This window comes from Scomber scombrus, chromosome 10, assembly GCF_963691925.1.
Source record: "Scomber scombrus chromosome 10, fScoSco1.1, whole genome shotgun sequence".
In the NCBI taxonomy this organism is placed as follows: Eukaryota; Metazoa; Chordata; class Actinopteri; order Scombriformes; family Scombridae; genus Scomber; species Scomber scombrus.
Window position 1 is genome coordinate 32,356,318 of NC_084979.1, and position 10,294 is coordinate 32,366,611.

General features: G+C 40.1%; 1 long non-coding RNA gene across 1 annotated transcript; it reads left to right on the forward strand.

The window, feature by feature from the left end:
- Positions 1-7,300: 7,300 nt before the first annotated feature.
- LOC133988177 (uncharacterized) lies at positions 7,301-9,552 on the forward strand. Its single transcript, XR_009925602.1, has 3 exons — positions 7,301-7,450; positions 7,618-7,834; positions 9,477-9,552. It is a non-coding gene; the product is annotated as an uncharacterized LOC133988177 (long non-coding RNA).
- The last annotated feature ends 742 nt before the right edge of the window (positions 9,553-10,294 follow it).

The window sequence follows — 10,294 nt, forward strand, 5'->3', positions numbered from 1 at the left end:
ACACGTGCACTATAACCCTGCAAATCATCCGCATACAGTGAGACTTTATGAATTGTGTCTAGTCGGGTGATACCTTTGAAGCCTTCCTCTGAGCGCAGCCTATCGCAATAGTGAACAAGAGTGGCGATAAAGGGCAGCCCTGCCTTGTGCCTCTCTGGAGAGGAAAGGGGGGCGACAGCGTATTGTTTGTTTGCTAGCTTGACCCAGAGAATAAAATTGAGTAACACTTGAAAGTATCATCATAGGAGTGACATGACACTGTCATGAACCTGTCATAAACGTTTAATTTCGGCGCGTAACTCCTCCCGCAGCTTTGAGAAAACCCCGACAATATATACATTAAAACGTGCGGCTCGATCGGGAAAGAGGTGCTATTATTTGGAATGTTCAAATTCCAATTTTTCCCAAAGTTATTCCCAAAATACGGGGAAAATTCTCCGTTGAAAAAGAATGGGAATTTTTTTTTTAAACCACAAAATTTCGCCTTTTTTGGAGTCACCTAGCTCTCTCATACCTGCACGTAGAAATGTGATTCAAACTTTAAAACGGAAGAAGACTTGTGCTCTCTCCAAAACACCAAACTGTTTTTACATAACATGTAAACTTTTCAAACTATGAGCAGTCAAACGAGGAGTGGAAATCACTTTTTCTTCAAAGTTAGAGTGGAAGCGTCAGTTAGCTTGAGTGCGAGAAGCAGTAAAAAATAAACTTAATTTTTATTTTTAACTCAAGCTCACGGCCAAACCGTGAAAAGGACACAAATAATTTTTTGTCAAAATGTAGACATAGGTGTTGGGATTCATAAAATGTGACGTTGACAGGCGGGGTCTGCACAAAATTTAAACGGGGGGGCCGAGACCGGCAGCAATACCTGTCTCGCTCCCCATTGACCCTAATGTAATCGTCTTTTTTTTCTCAAAAGAATCTCACTCTGTCTTCGCACTGAGCTTACGTGCTCATTTTAAGGAATATCTGAATAAAATAAACACTGTCAGAATCTGCCGGCTTCTGTGTCTCTCACAGTGTTTTCGGTTTTTGGACAGGAGTTACGATTTTATCACAGTTTGCAATTGTTCGGGACCTTGTCAGAAGCCAAATTCTGGGGCACGCCCACAGCGTTTGGGAGCAGAGACCAGAGGCTGATTTTTACACAACTTTGAAGCCTAATTTCACAAAATTAGCGATTTTTTTAATCATTCACATTTGGCAGGGTGGTTAACAACACACTCTTCTGTGGTATTTCAAACTCAGAACACATATTTATTCTTACTTTACAGGGACTTTAATTAGTTTAAATAAATATTATTTATGCTTAAATATGATTAACATTTACTTAATATTTTCAGGGATGTTAAGTTGAGAATAAAGTACATTACACTTGATACTGACTAGTAAGATGTACTTAATACTTGAAACCAGAATATGATCAGGGTGACTTTTGAACACTGGAAATAAATCGTGAACTCGTTCCGGCAGCAGCCCCGTGGCACTCAAGATTTTCCCTGGAATTTTCTAGTGATTATTACAATTAGATGTGCAAGGTTACAGACCAATTCTAGCACTTGGTCATAGATGTTTAACAGGATGCGGACAGGAAACCCAACACTGACTCTCATAACACCATTATGACAGTGTAATGAATGTGCTGTTAGAAATTTTGTCAAGACTTGTTCTGTAACATTATGACCAAGATCAACAAACACTCACACTCAGGAACAAAATAGCAGTTTAATACCGCAACAACCGGTGCTTGTGAAATGACTAAAGCTTTCATCTCTAAAATACTTTTATGATTTTTGTATAATTACTATGACATAATAAATTACATTGGCAATTTTAACTTTTGTTTTGGCAAGGGTGTATTTTCAGTCAACTTTGAAATATTCCAAAGTCATGTAAAATCCAGGAATGTAAAAAAATCATAGGTTCCTGATCCTTGATCTACACATTGAAAAGTCCTTTTGCAAATATACCATTTGAAAACTTTACAATATTTGATATTACTGTACATATTTAAGGTCCATTCACTCTTTTTTCTTTTTTGTTCATTTCCAATGTAGCTTGAAGATATAGAGCAGAAATTCAGAGAACTTCTGTCACAATACAGAATCACAGAAAGTGAAGACTTGCAGGACTGTGAGCTTGAGGACCGGATTAAAACACTTCATAATGAACTGACAGCTCAATATTGCAGAGAAAACAAGCTTTCAGCGTGGTCTCAGTTTACATTTGACCAGGCTGTGGGATATGAGGAACTTTCTCTGACTGAGAAACTCACCATACTTGAGGCAGTTCTGCAGGTGGCTCTCCAGAGCGTCACTGAGACCAAAAATGAAAATGTTCTTTCACTTAACTGGGAGAAGAAGTACGAGTTCCTTTTCTGTTTGGTTGAGGAACTTTATGTTGAAAATCCAACTCTGGCTGAGAGAATTTTCTTGAGAATTCTTGATGCCATTTCAGAGCTTTTACCACAGAGTAGGGAGATTATGGGTCAAATGTTGTTCAATAACATCTGGACACCAACAGAGATAATGCTCTTCATTCGCAAAGCTTCGTCAACAGACCACAATCAAACTGCCCAAGTCCTCCACATGGTACAAACCTACAGGCTCGGCTGCCTCCTCACTCTCTCTGCTCTGAAGGAGCAAGAGCCACTAAAGTTTCTAAAACAGCAAGAAGAAGAAGACAGAAACAAAGATGCTGAAACCATTTTGAGAGAACTAGCTGACTCCCAGTGCCCAGAGAATGTTCTGACAGTGATCGATGATGTGCTCAGACACATGGAAACAGAAATTCCAAAATATCAAGAGGTGGATCTTACTGACCAGGATATAGAGGATCTCAAGGTGGAGATCAGATCCATTGATTTGGCAAACCCAGATATCAATACTCTGAAGGAAGTGTTGATTGGAATGTCTGTAGCTGTGCAAGACAGCACAACAATCAAAAGGGAAAATGGAGAAGAGATTCCAGGATTTTTTCCAAGACTGACCCAGTTGACATCATTACTTTTGCTCCTACTGGAAAATAAAGGCTGTCTCCTTGAGATTGGCACAGGTGAAGGGAAATCTTGTATCTTGGCAATGTTCGCTACAATCCAGGCTATTCGAGGAGTGAAGGTGGACATTGTGACAAGCTCTCCAGTTCTTGCACGACGGGACCAGGAGGAGTGGGAGAAATTGCTTGTAATGTTTGGTGTTATATCATCTGTAGTACCACCACATGCCTCTGCATGCTCCTCTGTGGACCAAGACAAGTTGTTAGAAAATGCATATACACAACAAATAGTGTATGGCACTGTTGGTGCTTTTGCAGCAGACACATTAAAACAAGAGTTTGAGAGGAGAACTACCCGTGGAACAAGAGGATTTGAGCTTGTGATAGTAGATGAAGTGGACTTCATGACCTTGGATAATGGAGTTCAAGTGACATTCCTGTCTCATGAAGCCACCGGTTTGAGGCATATGGACCAAATTCTTGCCAACATTTGGACAATGACATCCAGTTGTCAACCAATTGAAATGCTGGATACTGGTGAGATAAAATGGGCAACTAAGATCCAACACTTCCATACAGCAGCAACATCTGCTGTTATGGGACTGGAAGCATCTGACAACTTCTCAGCCTTTGAAATTTTGCAACCAGGTGTGGATTTGGGCTTCTTTTCATCAGAGGATATTGAGAAGTTGACGCAAGCTGGGAGTGAGACAGAAACAGAAAATACAGCTGATGACTTCCAGGATGCCAGCTGGAGAGCGATTGATCAAGTCATGAAGAAAATTGGAGTTTCACAACAGTATGATCTTCTAACCATATTTCAGGAAGTAATGGAGAACAGTGTGGCTTTTGAGTGTTATTCAGAGGAGAACAACAAAGCCAAGCGTTACGGGGCTGAGGAAAGACATGCTGACTTAATAGTCAAAATGTTACTCCTTGAAAATGGATTGGCATGTGAAATCATGTCAGAAACATCTCTCATTGAAGCAACTGTGAGTGCAGTAAAGTCCTGTATTAAGTACTCAGACAAATGTTCTGATTCTGAAAAACAGGGTAACTTCATCACTATCCCTCATTTCTTGAGGAAATATGTTGAAAATCAGTTACCAGTGTTTGTTGAGAATGCCTTGAGGGCCATTGAGATGACTCAGGGCAGAGAGTACATGATAGATACTTCACCAGCTGCTGACAAAGCAGTTGACAGTGATACTGACAAGCATCAGTATGATGCCATCATTCCAGTGGACTTCAAAGCAAGCGGAGTGTTGGAGAAAAACAAGAAGTGGGGTAATGGACTCCAGCAGTTCTTGGAGATGAAGCATCAGCTTGCAGTTTCACCTTTATCCAGTGTGACCAACTACATGTCTAACTTCCATTACTTTAAACACTACATTAATGGCAATGGCATATTTGGTGTTTCTGGCACATTGGGTGGTGATGCAGACAAAGACTTTCTGGAAAGGCATTACGGAACAAAGAGCTATACTATTCCAGCTCATCGTCATAAAAAAGTGGTTGAGTTGCCAGCCATGCAGGTGATTGGGGGCAATAACCAGTGGGTCCAGACTGTATGTGAGACTTCCTGGAAAGCAGCAAGTAGAGGACAAGTTGTCCTGGTGATATGTGAAGATGTGAAGACAGCAAATGAGCTACATGTGAAAATGCAAGACGAAGAGAGATTTAAGCTACATCAGATCACAATGTACACAATCAGTGAGAGACACAACATTGAGAAAGATAAATTCAGTGGAGGGAGGATTATCATTGCCACAAACCTGGGAGGGAGAGGAACAGACATAAAGGTTGAAGAAAAAGTAAATGAATGCGGTGGCCTCTTTGTGCTTCTCACACACTTCCCACGCAATCGAAGAGTGGAGAAACAAATCTTTGGTCGTACTGCTCGGAAAGGAAACCCCGGCATGGTCCAGATGGTTCTGAACCAGGATCATCTTGCACCAGCTTATCAAGATCAGTCTGTTGAGATAATGCGACAGCTCAGGGAAGAGTACGAAGTAAAGCGTATACAAGACATGGAAAGTGATGAGCTTTTAGAAATAAACTTGAAGGAAGAACTTTTTTCCACATTTTGTGAATCCCTCAAGGACTTTGACAAGAATTACACGGAGGAAGAAAGAAGAGATCACTCACAATTGAAGCTCAGTAATATACCTGATCATCTCAGAAACTATCAGGCTAAGCTTGATTATCAGCCTGCCCTGAATGCTTTGAAAGAAGCATGGGCATTGTGGCTGACTCTTCATGAGGAGCATATCAACAGACATGATGACATCCATGGCCTTCAGGCAGACCTCATCAAGACACTGAATGAAACTAAGGGAAATTTCCTGCAGGGGAGAAGTGATAATTTCTATGATCACATTAAGCAGGCCGTTCTCAGGACTAACTTACACTGCAGAAACAAATCCAAATGTGACTATGGAGCTAAAAGCTATTGGCAGAACGTAGTAAATGCTGACCCATTGTACAAAGCTGTGGCACTCTATAACCAGGCATACATCACCATCAACCTGGCTGAGGGTGACTATAAAGCAGAGGCCAGAGGACTGTTGGAGCAGGCTAAGAAGGCTGTAGATGTTCATATTTCAGAAACGTCAAACACAATGATTGCTTGTCAGATGTCTGTTACTGACAGACTGAAACCACACAGCGAAACTAGCAACAACTTTCAGAGTCAGATGATGGCCAGAATGAACATCTTCAAATCGTGGCTAACATACATTGATAATGCTTTGAAGAAACTTAAGGAGCTGGAAAAAGACAACAGTGATGCAATGACAGAGGACTGTTCAGTCTACATGTTGTTAGAGGAAAAAGATTTCATCATCTCAAATGAGCTATTGGAACTCTATGAGCATGGCCTTGGTATTGTTTTTGATATAAAAAAGAAACCCAAGTTTTCTATTGATGCTCTCATTTGCTTCTTCATCGGTGTAACTCAGGTGTTGGCTGGAGTTCTCGTTTGCGCCTTATCATGTGGCACTCTAAGTCAGTTTGGACTTGGCCTGATAAGTGAGGGAGTATCAGACATGATCAATGGAGTAGTGGGCATGGTAACAGGTACATTTAGCTGGGTAGAATGGGCAATATCCAAGAGTATCAGCATTGGTATATCTTTACTTACTGCCGGATTCAGCGCCATCAAGAAAGCTGTTAAATCAGTGCACAAGGTATCAAAATCGCTGCTAAATGGTACCAAGTCCTTCAGATCTGTTGCCACTGATATCATCAAGTCAGGAAAACATATGTTTTCATCTGTCAAAGGAACCGCTCAGTCTGCCATCTCCTCCATTGGTAAAGAAACCTTTGGAAGTGTAATGACAAAGATGACATCAACAGCTTTAAAGCAGAACCTCAAACATGCTGCCAAGTACACTGTACAGGAAATAGGGAAGCAAGCTGTGGTCACTGGTTTGAACTACGCAGTTGATGCAGGCCTGAAGGCAACCTTTGAAAAGATTCTGAGTTCAGCTTTTAAGGATGCTGTTCCTTCAGCAGTGAAGCAGAACTGTGACTTGGTTAAAGCCATCAATGACTTCATCTGCTCACAAGTCCCAAAAGCAGCGCTTCAGCAAGATAACTTCAAGATTGGAAAATTGGATGAGGAAGAAATAAATAAAACTTTTGACTTATTAACTGAAAAAGTAATTCCTTACCACATGATGGACTGCACAACAGTGCATCAAGTTATCGGTAAACTCACTGTGGTGTGCAATGGAGCAACAGAACTTATGGACAAAGCAAAACTTTCTGGTGTTGCAAAGGGTGTCAAGTTATCTTTGTTGGTTGCAGATTGCAGTACACATTTCATTGAAATTCTGAAATCTGTTCCTACAAAAAAGGTAATTGATGAAACTTTTGTTCCTAAGTTACTGAGAGACATGGAGGAGCTTCAGCAAGACGCAGTGAAATACGACCAAGATGGACGACACAATCTACCAGATGTGCAACGTGCTAAAGACAAAATTCTGTGCACAGTTGCAGACAGTGTTTCCCAATCATTTATCAAGGCTTGCTCTGGACATATGACCTCTTGTTTGACAAAGACATTTAAGAACAAGTTGAACAACTCTGTTGGTGAAGCTGTTGGCAACATAATGGGCAGACAAAAAACTCAAAGTTTTTTCAATGACCAGAGACACAAACACAACATGAGATCAGCCAGTCACAAAACTGAGAATTTGCTTGCAGAGGAGGAACAGACGGATTTAATGAATTACATGGAAGACATAAGCAATGTAGATCACCCTGCTACAGGTTTTGACATTATTGTGCTCACAAAAAGTGGCTTACTCAAAGGTAAAGGGATTTGCCTCATTGTCACTGATAAGCATGGAAACAAACTCTCAGAGGATCATTACAAAGGAACAGATGAGTCTGCTGGAACCATCACACTACAGCTGACAAAACGAGCAGAAGAACTGCAGCCACCAGAGTAGGTTCACTGAGAAAGCCTCATTGATCATTTCTATTTATTTATTTTTTTATATTTATGTTAAATGCAGTTCTCAGATTATATAGTGCAAAAAAATTATTCCATAGTATTGTGATATTTGTGGATTAAAATGTTTACGTTCAGATTCTTCATTTGTTCTTTTTTAGGAAAAGCAGTTTCTTCTCAAGGATCAAAGGAAAGATCAACCCACAACCTCAAGCTTACAGCGGCCATTTTGACATTGTTCAAGATGATGGTAAAGTGGTCAAAGTGAAGTCAAAGCACCAGAATTGTCTCTATCATGCAGTTGTACAAGCAACTGGAAGTGACCCAAGTGATCTTAGAGGAGCTGCTGTGGAACTTCGTGACAAAGTGAAAAATGAAGTGAGTATCCATGTTGGAGGTTGATAACATTTGATGTAATGTGAGTATGAGAACATAGAGGGAAGAGTGCTTAGTGTATAAGAGGGCATGGACAGAGGAGTTTACAGAAGGTGTAAATAAAAATGTCTATGCTTTGATCAAAATTAATTAATCACAATTAAACTTAAAAAGATCAACCTTTTTTGTTGGAACACTATTAAAAAGCCACTTCTTCCAGCTGCAGTCTAAAGCAGCTTATTTTGTCAGTCACCAAATTTGTCACTTGTCTAGCCATACAGTGCTTCGAGTCCTAAAGATCAATCTGAGGCCAGCAGGAGCACACTATCTACTTACAAGCTGATCCGGAACTGTTACACTTGACAATTTGAAACATGATCGCTGCAGTCAATTAAATAAACTCATTTAGTTATATGATAATATATTGTCTTAGTTCTGTTATCTCAATAGCCAACATTCTGCGTTAGCAATGTCACTACACTATAGTCTGGTTATAAAGTACACACTGACTTCATATTTCCATGTCGCTCCTGTTTTTGTTAAAGTCCGTGTAAAGTAAGAATAAATATGTGTTCTGAGTTTGACATACCACAGATAAGTGTGTTGTTAACCACCCTGCCAAATTTCAATGATTAAAAAAATCGCCAAATATATGAAATTAGGCTTCAAAGTTGTGTAAAAATCAACCTTTTTCTCTGCTCTCAAACGCTGTGGGAGTGGCCGCCGAGTCTGCTGAAACCCCGCCCACTACCAAGTGTCACCTGTCAATCAAAGTCACCACCTCTACCAGAAACATGGAGGCTAGGTCTGAGAGCTTTCTGCTGCTAACTCAGCGGCTAGCTCGGTGGCTAACTCAGCTAACTGTAGACTGTAGTAGTAGTAGTGTGCACTGAATGTATTTATACCTCACCGCGGCAGTGATTTTCAGACCCGCCCATTAAATCCTGACACAGAAATCTTGAAACCAAGAGGGGAGCTCCGGTCCTCTGCAATGAGGCCAACGCGGAAGTAACTTAAAACTGCATTCTATAAAAAAGGCCACCAGGGGGCGACTGTTTTGGTGTCAAAAGGACTTCCGTCTCTATACAAGTCAATGGAGAATTCACCAACTTCTCACTTGATTTCTAACCTCAGTAAACGTTTTCAAAATGTGTTTATGGTCTCAATCGCTAGTTTAAAGCCTTCTTCAATGCAGTATGATGTTCATTTGGGACATTTTGGCCTCCCTGATTTTATATGTGACGATAAAGCAGGGTGTGCATTAGGGCGTGGCTACGTCGTGATTGACAGGTTGATTGGTTCACAGGTTCAGGAGGGCGCCTCTTGCTCCTCCTGATGCCCATATAAGTAGAATCCCTGTTTTTACACCTTTTATAGAAATACATTTATGACCTATTTAATGTGTTTAGAAGAAAATGTCTGAATTCACTTTACACGGTCTTTAAGATTTGGGAACTGAGCATCTTACCTCGGGGTGGCTGTGGCTTAGGAGGTAGAGCGGGTCGTCCACTAATCAGCAGATTGGCGGTTCAATTCCCAGCTCCTCCAGTCAACATGTCAAAATGTCCTTGTGCAAGATACTGAACCCTGTATTGCATTGTGTGCATGTGAATAAATCAATATATTGACATACTTTTTAAATCAGGTTCAGGAAAACCTTGCTGCATACGCACCCATTCTTAAGCTTCAGAGAGGCTATGATGACTCCCACGAAAACCCTGGAAAATACGCCATCACTGGAGGAGCGAGGCCAAGAGATGATCCCAACCTTCTCACCAATGAAGAATATTTGAAAAGTATCAGCTCAATCAAAACTGATGATATTGATAATATCAAAAGCTACAAGCTTGGATATGTTGAAGAATACAAACAGTAAGTCAGTTTAATAATTTCACAAGAAAGATACCAGAATACTTTCAAATTGTTGTTTTCTGAATTGGTCTGAATTGGTCATATATATACATAGTTTGTCCAAATAGAACTGATATTCAATTATTTGATGTTCGCCTTTTCCATCAAAGCCATTTAAGCTCCCCACCAATCTGAAAACCTGCACAGATTTTCACATTTTCTCTCAGGAAGTTAAAATATTGTTTTTAAGTAAGCAGTCTTGTCCCCATTAATATCACATTGACTATTGACCTGCTTTTTCTTATCAATTTGTTATAGGTATATGTATTGTTTATTTTTAAATTCTGTTATATGTTTATTTCTATGAGGTCTGTGTGTGTGTGTGTGTGTGTGTGTGTGTGTGTGTGTGTGTGTGTGTGTGTTTTGTATGGTGTTAGGTTTTACTCTGTGTTTTATTGTATCATTTACCTGCCCAGGGACTGCAGATGGAAATTAGATGTTAGCTAAATCTGGTAGAGCATATTTTCTTTCTTTTTTAAGATTAATGGTTTTTTATGTACATGGTCCCTGATGTAAAAAATAGAAATAAAAAAATAAAGTTGAGATTCAGTA